Below are 11,503 nucleotides of genomic sequence, written 5' to 3' on the forward strand. Positions count from 1 at the left end.
AAATTACAGGCCTCTCTCAGGTTTTTAAATGGGAGAACTTGCACAATTGGTGGCTGACTAAATACTTTTTTGCCCCACTGTATGTTGGAACTCCTTCAAGACTGTTGGAAAAGCATTCAGGGTGAAGCTGGTTGAGAGACTGCCAAGAGTGTGCAAAGTAACAAAATATATTTTGATTTGTTTAACACTTTCTTGGTTACTACATCAAATCAAATCAAATGTATTTATATAGCCCTTCTTACATCAGCTGATATCTCAAAGTGCTGTACAGAAACCCAGCCTAAAACCCCAAACAGCAAGCAATGCAGGTGTAGAAGCACAGTGGCTAGGAAAAATTCCCGAGAAAGGCCAAAACCTAGGAAGAAACCTAGAGAGGAACCAGGCTATGAGGGGTGGCCAGTCCTCTTCTGGCTGTGCCGGGTGGAGATTATAACAGAACATGGCCAAGATGTTCAAACGTTCATAAATGACCAGCATGGTCAAATGATAATCATCACAGTAGTTGTCGAGGGTGCAGCAAGTCAGCACCTCAGGAGTAAATGTCAGTTGGCTTTTCATAGCCGATCATTAAGAGTATCTCTACTGCTCCTGCTGTCTCTAGAGAGTTGAAAACAGCAGGTCGGGGACAGTTGGGACGTCTAGTGAACAGGTCATGGTTCCATAGCCGCAGAACAGTTGAAACTGGAGCAGCAGCACGGCCAGAAATATAAACTACTGCAGCATAAATACCGGAGGCTGAGACAGGAGGGGTCAGGAGACACTGTGGCCCCATCCGAGGACACCCCCAGGCAGGGCCAAACAGGAAGAATATAACCCCACCGACTTTGCCAAAGCACAGCCCCCACACCACTAGAGGGATATCTTCAACCACCAACTTAACATCCTGAGACAAGTATAGCCCACAAAGATCTCCACCACGGCACAACCCAAGAGGGGGCTCCAACCCAGATGGGAAGATCACGTCAGTGACTCAACCCACTCAAGTGACGCACCCCTCCTAGGGACAGCATGAAAGAGCACCAGTAAGCCAGTGACTCAGCCCCTGTAATAGGGTTAGAGGCAGAGAATCCCAGTGGAGAGGGGGGAACCGGCCAGGCAGAGACAGCAAGGGCGGTTCGTTGCTCCAGAGCCTTTCCGTTCACCTTCACACTCCTGGGCCAGACTACACTCAATCATATGACCCACTGAAGAGATGAGTCTTCAGTAAAGACTTAAAGGTTGAGACCAAGTCTGCGTCTCTCACATGGGTAGGCAGACCATTCCATAAAACTGGAGCTCTATAGGAGAAAGCCCTGCCTCCAGCTGTTTGCTTAGAAATTCTAGGGATAATTAGGAGGCCTGTGTCTTGTGACCGTAGCGTACGTGTAGGTATGTACGGCAGGACCAAATCAGAAAGATAGGTAGGAGCAAGCCCATGTAATGCTTTGTATGTTAGCAGGAAAACCTTGAAATCAGCCCTTGCCTTCACAGGAAGCCAGTGTAGGGAGGCAAGCACTGGAGTAATATGATCACATTTTTTGGTTCTAGTCAAGATTCTAGCAGCCGTATTTAGCACTAACTGAAGTTTATTTAGTGCTTTATCCGGGTAACTGGAAAGTAGAGCATTGCAGTAGTCTAACCTAGAAGTAACAAAAGCATGGATTAATTTTTCTGCATCATTTTTGGACAGAAAGTTTCTGATTTTTGCAATGTTACGTAGATGGAAAAAAGCTGTCCTTGAAACGTTCTTGATTTGTTAGTCAAAAGAGAGATCAGGGTCCAGAGTAACGCCAAGGTCCTTCACAGTTGTATTTGAGACGACTGTACAACCATCAAGATTAATTGTCAGATTCAACAGACAATCTCTTTGTTTCTTGAGACCTAAAACAAGCATCTCTGTTTTGTCCGAGTTTAAAAGTAGAAAGTTTGCAGCCATTCCCTTCCTTATGTCTGAAACACAGGCTTCTTGCGAGGGCAATTTTGGGGCTTCACCATGTTTCATTGAAATGTACAGTTGTGTGTCATCCTCATAGCAGTGAAAGTTAACATTATGTTTTCGAATGACATCCCCAAGAGGTAAAATATATAGTGAAAACAATAGTGGTCCTAAAACGGAACCTTGAGGAACACCGAAATGTACAGTTGATTTGTCAGAGGACAAACCATTCACAGAGACAAACTGATATCCTTCTGACAGATAAGCTCCTAACCAGGCCAGAACTTGTCCGTGTAGAGCAATTTGGGTTTCCAATCTCTCCAAAAGAATGTGGTGATCGATGGTATCAAAAGCAGCACTAAGGTCTAGGAGCACGAGGACAGATGCAGAGTCTCGGTCTGACGCCATTAAAAGGTAATTTACCACCTTCACAAGTGCAGTCTCAGTGCTATGATGGGGTCTAAAACAAGACTGAAGCATTTCGTATACATTGTTTGTCTTCAGGAAGGCAGTGAGTTGCTGTGCAACAGCTTCTTCATTTTTTTTGAGAGGAATGGAAGATTCGATATAGGCCGATAGTTTTTTATATTTTCTGGGTCAAGGTTTGACTTTTTCAAGAGAGGCTTTATTATGGCCACTTTTAGTGAGTTTGGTACACATCCGGGGGATAGAGAGCCGTTTATTATGTTCAACATAGGAGGGCCAAGCACAGGAAGCAGCTCTTTCAGTAGTTTAGTTGGAATAGGGTCCAGTATGCAGCTTGAAGGTTTAGAGGCCATGATTATTTTCATCATTGTGTCAAGAGCTATAGTACTAAAACACTTGAGTGTCTCTCTTGATCCTAGGTCCTTGCAGAGTTGTGCAGACTCAGGACAACTGAGCTTTGGAGGAATACGCAGATTTAAAGAGGAGTCCGTAATTTGCTTTCTAATAATCATGATCTTTTCCTCAAAGAAGTTCATGAATTTATTACTGCTGAAGTGAAAGCCATCCTCACTTGGGGAATGCTGATTTTTTTAGTTAGCTTTGCGACAGTATCAAAAAGAAATTTCGGATTGTTCTTATTTTCCTCAATTAAGTTGGAAAAATAGGATGATCGAGCAGCAGTGAGGGATCTTTGATACCGCACGGTACTGTCTTTCCAAGCTAGTCGGAAGACTTCCCGTTTTGTGTGGCGCCATTTCCGTTCCAATTTTCTGGAAGCTTGCTTCAGAGCTTGGGTATTTTCTGTATACCAGGGAGCTAGTTTCTTATGACAAATGTTTTTAGTTTTTAGGGGTGCAACTGCATCTAGGGTATTGCACAAGGTTAAATTGAGTTCCTCAGTTAGGTCGTTAACTGATTTTTGTCCTCTGACATCCTTGGGTAGGCAGAGGGAGTCTGGAAGGTCATCAAGGAATCTTTGTGTTGTCTGAGAATTTATAGCACAACTTTTGATGCTCCTTGGTTGGGGTCTGAGCAGATTATTTGTTGTGATTGCAAACATAATAAAATGGTGGTCCGATAGTCCAGCATTATGAGGAAAAACATTAAGATCCACAACATTTATTCCATGGGACAAAACAAGGTCCAGAGTATGACTGTGACCGTGAGTAGGTCCAGAGACATGTTGGACAAAACCCACTGAGTCGATGATGGCTCCGAAAGCCCTTTGGAGTGGGTCTGTGGACTTTTCCATGTGAATATTAAAATCACCAAAAATTAGAATATTATCTGCTATGACTCCAAGGTCCGATAGGAATTCGAAGAAATCCATTAGGAACGCTGTATATGGCCCAGGAGGCCTATAAACAGTAGCTATAAAAAGTGATTGAGTAGGCTGCATAGATTTCATGACGAGAAGCTCAAAAGACGAAAACATCATTTTTTGTAGTAAATTGAAATTAAACTATGATTCCATTTGTGTTATTTAATAGTTTTATTCTACAATGTAGAAAATAGTAAAAATAATGAAAAACCCTTGAATGAGTAGGTGTGTCCAAACGTTTGAATGGTACTGTATGTTGTGAAAGATGTTGATGGGATCCTGCCTAGAAGACAATACTTGTAGTACTTTTAGTAACCATAAGAGGGTAATGTTATCAACCATTGTAAGCACTAGTAAATGGATATCTGTCAATTCTCCACACACAACAATGTGAGGGAAGGCATTCATTGAGCAACATGTTACAGATGCTGTGAAGTAGGACCTTCCCCCCTAAGTAAGCTGGTTTGGACTTTCCCATGTGGTGTAATGTAGAATTAGTGTAATGAGATCTAAGGTCTATATGTACTTCTTTTTACTATATATATTTTTGACAACTCTTACTTTTATCTACTAACCAAAAAAAGTATTCAACAAATCAAAATGTATTTTATAATTGAGGTTCTTCAAAGTAGCCAACATTTTCCTTGATGACAGCTTTACACACTCTTGGCATTCTCTCAATAGGTGGAATGCATTTCAAATAAAATATGTGCATTGTTAAAAGTGCCAGGATAACGCTACCTGCCCCAAAGCATCGTGCCAACTGTAAAGATTGGTGGAGGAGGAATAATGTTCTAGGGCTGTTTTTCATGGTTCAGGCTCAGCCCCTTAATTCCAGTGAAGGGAAATCTTAATGCTACAGCATACAATGACATTCTAGACGATTCTGTGCTTCCAACTTTGTGGCAACAGTTTGGGAAGGCACTTTCCTGTTTCAGCATGACAATGTACCCATGCACAAAGCAAGGTTTATATAGAAATGGTTTGTTGAGCTTGGTATGGAAGAACTTGACTGGCCTGCACAGAGTCATGACCTCAACCCAATCGAACATCTTTGGGATGAATTGGAACACCTAATCGGCCAACATCAGTGATGTAATGCTCTTGTGGCTGAATGGAAGCAAGCCCCTGCAGCAATGTTCCAACATCTAGTGGAAATCCTTCCTAGAAGAGTAGAGGATGTTATAGCAGCAAAGGGGGACCATCTCCATATTAATACCCATGATTTTGGAATGAGATGTTGGACGAGCAGGTGTTTAGCAGTTGCATCGGTGGGACCTGGTGGCAATAAATTAATAAAACCAAAAGCTTACCTTGACTTGGAAGAGTCCCAGTGTTGGATAGCCATAGTCAGCTAGCTAACATAGCATCTCTCTCTGTTTGAGCAGGGTGTTTGAGTAGGCTAAACTAGCAAGCTGCATTCTCTAGCTAAAGTTAAGTGAAAGTGAAAGTTTAAAAAAATACAACCAAATATAACTGTCTCTTGCACTCTCTCTCTCTCCCTCGCTCTCTTGCTTATCCTTCATTTTGTAAGAAATGTATTAGTTAAAAACTGTTCAACCATTGTCTTTCTTTCTCTTTGAGTCAACTACTCACCACATTTAATGCACTGCAATGCTAGCTAGCTGTAGCTTGTGCTTTCAGTGCTAGATTAATTCTCTGATATTTTGACTGGGTGGATAAGAGCTCTGATAGGTCCGGAAGTTTCCATAATTAATGTGGAAGTCTGTGGAAGTGGGTGAGAACCATTATCCTCCTATGTTTTGAATTGATGTCAATGTACCAAGAGGAGGACAGAAGCTAGCTGTCCTCCGGGTACACTATGGTGCTAACCTGCAGAGTGCTGCTGAGGCTACTGTAGACCTTCATTGCAAAACAGTGTGTTTTAAGAAATTATTTCCTGATGTATATTTAGTATAGTTTCATCTAAAAATAATAACTTTTTTAAGGTTTCACTATTTTTATTTTTATGAAATTCACAGAGGAGAGGATGCTCCTTCCCTTACTCCTCTGAGGAGCCTCCCCTGCTTTGAACATGTCAATGGTGCTTGTCCTTGGGTAAGTCATTTGTAGTTGGATTGTTGAACTGTTACATCAATTTGGTATATTGCCAATGACAACATGACAACATGTATCCTGACATCATTTGAGCAATATAATGTTGAAGCACGTACATTCCAAGTATTTGAAGTGTTTAAACAGAAAAGGAAATAAATAATTTCTCATCAGTCATGCCAGAGGTTCATGTGACATTAAATCAAATCTGGATAGATATTTATCATATCCTCTATTTACAATGTCAAACCCAGCGAATCCAAATACACATTGCATAATGATTATAATTGATCTGTGTTCAAATATAATCTCGTGTGACAGGGTAGTAATAGCATTGCCTATAATTATTCAGGTCATCTTTTCCATTTTCAGTGGGTGAAAAGGTTGCTTGAGGAGAGATACTATGTGTGAGACGACACGTATGCTACTACACCCAGGTTTGGAGATCGCAGGTTCAGGGGAGGGTTTAGGAACTGACTGTGTGTCTAGCCAGTGTGGTTTTAGAATAGAGAATGCTGTGTCACTTTGAGGTAAGGTCTGAAGCACAGACAGAGTGAGACAGCGTGTGTGTCTGCACGTGCAAGTTTGTGCATGTGTGTGTTAGAGCAAGAGTGAGAGAGAACTGAGAATGTGAGGCATGGTGTGGAGTCACGCTCCTCTGTCGCTGCTGATGCCTGTGGAGTGAATGAACTCACAGACCAGCTGAGCCCTTCTCCATACTTCTCTATTTCATCTCTATGACTGAGGTTAAAATTACCCCACTTATTAATGCCTAACAGCTGCTTTTTAACACACACACACACACACAAACACACACTACTGTTTATCCATTAGTAATGAAATGGCAATTATTTGAATTTCACTCCTAGTCTATCTTAAAAGTGTTAAGTGTCTTGGTTACAGTACATGTCAGGAATATTACTCCCCAGGGCTGCGAGCATGAACCTTCTCACCCATTTTCTCCCAACCTGGCCTATTGTGTGTAATGTAATAGACCTAAATTGGCAACACTTACGTTCAATTATGACACCAGATTCGAATGACAACATACTTCCATGTAACCACTAGGTAGCCTAGTGGTTAGAGTGTTGGACTAGTAACCGAAAGGTTGCAAGTTTGAATCCCCGAGCTGACAAGGTACAAATCTGTCGTTCTGCCCCTGAACAGGCAGTTAACCCACTGTTCCTAGGCCGTCATTGAAAATAAGAATTTGTTCTTAACTGACTTGCCTAGTAAAATAAAGGTAAAAAAATTTTTAAAAAATGCAAACTTCAATATGGCCGATTCCATGGGTTTTAAATGTAATGAAGTGGCCGAGACAGGACATCTAAATTGACACCACCCACACATTACAGTCAATCATCTTTGTGTCCTGAGGCTACTATGATCTGGTGAGTTACCTCCATGGCTGGTGTGTGTGTAAGAGGGTGTGGTACTGCATGGTATCCAGAGGGTGTTACAGTAGTTAGTGAACATGGCCAGACACATGAGATATATGGCATCATGGAATTGTAGCATTCAGAGAGAAATGCAAGGGTGTTATCCAATCACATGAGACCTAATGACTTCACAGCACTATTGATTCTGTACATTAAACCATACTTTAGTTTTCCCACAAGTCAGAAAAGCGTAGCTGCTGATTTTCCAGGGCCTTTCTGCCTCTCGGTCTCACATTTGTTTCCACACTAGAGTCCAGATATTTATGTGTGATTACAGCAGTTAAATGATGTTTTACTTAAGGCTTAAAGCAGGCCATATATCCATCTCCCACCCATGAGTGTTTATTATGATAGTTATAGCCTGCTTCCTGTCAGTAAGATTCAGGCAAATGAGATCTGACACCATGAGTCTTGATGTGTGTGTGTGTGTGTGTGTGTGTGTGTGTGTGTGTGTGTGTGTGTGTGTGTGTGTGTGTGTGTGTGTGTGTGTGTGTGTGTGTGTGTGTGTGTGTGTGTGTGTGTGTGTGTGTGTGTGTGTGTGTGGTGTGTGTGCATGCGCTATACTTGTTACACTTTCTTCAACTATCCACTGTAACAAAGTTGTTGAAAGCATGTCAGTGGCACTTCAAATCAAAACCTGTAGTAATCTTCAAGCCGAATAGAGTGAGTTACACTGAGCTACTGTATGTGTGTGTATGCAACCATTTAATCTCAGTTGACCAGAGTTACCATCTCACTCAACCTCTCCCTCTCCGTCTCTCTCTCTTTTTAACAGTCTGAACCACCCTGCCCTCTCAGACGATGGCCTGTCTCTCATCATTGTGAAAGAATGCTTGACCACAGAGATCTACGTGATCCTTGCAAGGTAACGAGACTGCCCAGAAAATAACCCATGACAACTCCTCTGTGAGTGAATCACAAGGTTTAAACACTGACATTACAAAGTTGCATTGGGTTGGCAATTAAGCAGTACATTCAACCTTGAGACCAATCTCTGTTCCTTGGTTATCTGTAGTGCTGAGTTCAAATAGAGCTTGAGACCAAGGTTAGAAACCAAACTCTACTGCCAGAGGACCGATTAGAATTGACAAAGTCTCCTGTATATCAATGAAGACAGTGTGAGAAGAAGTGTGTGTGCTCACACGCACAGACACACGAACATAGACATAGACACAAGCTGTAATAAACCACAGCAGTACTGTGATAGTGTGGGACTGTAATTGGAGGACTTTTACTTTGATACCAGATGCTGAGGTGTAAAGAGCAGGGTTTAGCTCGAGTTAAGAGTTTGATGCATTTGCAGGTTCCAGATCTTTGTTCATAGGATTTAATAATTTATTTGTCCCCTGAAGTTGTGTGGTTGCTCTAATTTAACCTTGATTCTATATCTAAAGTTCCAATGTCCGTGGATAATCATTCTTTACCCCGGCTTTTACCCTGGCCCCCCAAAAACAAGCAGCTTTGTCTTTTACAAGATAACAAGCAAAACAGCAAACTGAGACTACTAAAGGAGTTTAGGCTGTCGTTTTATACAGTGTCTTCTGTATTCATAGCCCATGACTTACTCCACATTTTGTTGTGTTACAGCCTGAATTCAAAATTGATTAAAACTGTTTTTTCTCTCCCATCTACACACAATACCCCATAATGACAAAGTGAAAACATGTTTTTAGACATTTTTGCACATTTCCATGAATGTTCTCACCCCTGAGTCAATACTTTGTAGAAGCACCTTTGGCAGCGATTACAGCTGTGAGTATTTTGGGGTAAGTGTCAAACCACTTTGCACACCTGGATTGTACAATATTTGCCCATTATTCCTTTTAAAATTCTTCAAGCTCTGTCAACTTGATTGTTAACCATTGCTAGACAGCCATTTTCAAGTTCTGCCATAGATTTTCATGCCGCTTTTAGTCAAAACTGTAACTAGACCACTCAGGAACATTCAATGTCATCTTGGTAAGCAACTCCAATGTAGATTTGGCCAGTCTAAGGTTATTGTCCTGCTGAGGGTGAATTCGCCTCCCAGTGTCTGTTGGAAAGCACACTGAACCAGGTTTTCCTCTAGGATTTTGCCTGTGTGTATATACTGAACACAAATATAAACGCAACATGTAAAGTTATGGTCCCATGTTTTATGAGTTGAAATGAAAGATCCCAGACATTTTCCATACACACAAAAAGCTTATTTCTCCCAAATTGTGCACAAATTTGTTTACATCACTGTTAGTGAGCATTTCTCCTTTGCCAAGAAAATACATCCACCTGACAGGCGTGGCATATCAAAAAGCTGAGGAGTATTTCTGTCTGTAATAAAGCTCTTTTGTGAGGAAAAACTCATTTTGATTGACTGGACCTGGCTCCCCAGTGGGTAGGCCTGGCTCCCAAGTTGGTGGGCCTATGCCATCCCATGCCCACCCATGGCCGCGCCCCTGCCCAGTCATGTGAAATCCATAGATTAGGATCTAATGAATTTCTTTCAATTGACTGATTTCTTTCTATGAACTGTAACTCCGTAATATCTTTAAACATGTTGCATGTTGCATTTATATTTTTGTTTAGGATAGCTTTATTCTGTTTCTTTTTATCTTAAAAAACTCCCAAGTCATTGCCGATGACAAGTTTACCCATAACATGATGCAGACACCACCATGCTGGAAAATATGAAGAATGGTGCTTGTTGAATTTACCCCAAATATAACGCTTTTATATTCAGGACAAGAAGTAAATTTCTTTGCCACATTTTTAGCTGTATTAGTTAAGTGCTTTGTTGCAAACAGAATGCTTTGGAATATTGTTATTGTGTTCATGCTTCCGTCTTTTCACTCTGTCAATTAGGTTAGTATTGTGAAATAACTACAATGTTTTTGATCCATCCTCGTTTTCCCCATATCACACCATTGGTCTTATGGTGAAATCCCTGAGCAGTTTCTCTGGAAACTGAGTTAGGAAGGACGCCTATAACTTCGTAGTGACTGTGTTTATTAATACACCATCCAAAGCCTAATTCATAATTCACCATGCTCAAAGGGATATTCATCATCTACTTTAAAAAATATATATTATTTTACAAATCTAGCAACCAGTGCCCTTCTTTGCGAGGCATTGAAAGATCTGCATGGTCTTTGTGGTTAAATCTGTGCTTGAAAATCACTACTTGATTGAGGGACCTTACAGATAATTGTATGTGTGGGGTACAGAGATGGGTTAGTCATTCAAAAATCATGTTAACCATTATTATAGAAAACGTAATGAGTCTATGCAACTTATTATGCGATTTGTTAAATTTCTAATGAACTTATTTGCCATACCAAAGGGGTTGAATACTTATTGACTCAAGACATTTTAGCTTTACATTTGTTATTCATTTCTAAAATGTTCTACAAACAAAACTCCACTTTGACATTATAAGGTATCGTGTGTAGATCAGTGAAACAAAATCTCAATTTAACACATTTTAAATTGCAAATACTTTCTGAAGGCACTGTATCTGCGTTGCATGATTCTACAGGTTTTAGGATTTACTTACAATTTCTTATTTTGCTCAACAAGCGTTTTAAAGACAAAACACACAAAAACATGTAGATGGAGAAACCCCAATGAAAGTGGCTGACAGAGTCCTGCAAAACCTATACACTTTCACATGACTTTTCAGCCTGATAGTGTGTGCGTGTGTGTGTTGCAACGCAACTCCTATGTAATGGAATGTAAATGTTATGACAGGGGAAGAGGGTGAACCCTGACATGTGGGGTTCTAGTCAGGTGTTTGTGGAAAGAAGAGTTCTGTATTCTGTCAGTTTATCACCTGACCAGCGGCATTTGACATACTATAGATCTCTCCGATATGTATCTGTATTTCTCTCTATCTGTCTCACTCAATCCTTACCTTCCTCCCCATTTATAGATTTACATTTTTATTACTTCTAAACAAAATACTTTTTTGGGGGGGTTCTCATATGCTTACAATGATGTTTTAGTTATTGCTTGAACAGTCGCTAAGATGAAATTTGGTTGGGATCTTTGCTAAAATAACAGTTGCTAGCTAGAATGCTGACGCTCATTGACATACGCTGTAGCAAACGCTAGCCAAAGAGCCATTTTACTGGTTGAAGTGTTTTTTAAGTATAATGCAGTTGATTTGCAATTAAGCAGGACTTTCATACAAGCCTTAAAATCCAATTATGAAATAGTGTGAATTACAAACATGTAAATTGCTGGCATTGAGCACTTGCACGCATCGCCCCCATGTGGCAATGTTTGCAAACACAGAAAGGGGTCTATACTCTCCATACGTGCATCTTTCTACATCCTCCTATATCTTCCCAGCTCCCTCTCTTATTCCCCCTT

This window comes from Oncorhynchus masou, chromosome 26, assembly GCF_036934945.1.
Source record: "Oncorhynchus masou masou isolate Uvic2021 chromosome 26, UVic_Omas_1.1, whole genome shotgun sequence".
Lineage (NCBI taxonomy): Eukaryota > Metazoa > Chordata > Actinopteri > Salmoniformes > Salmonidae > Oncorhynchus > Oncorhynchus masou.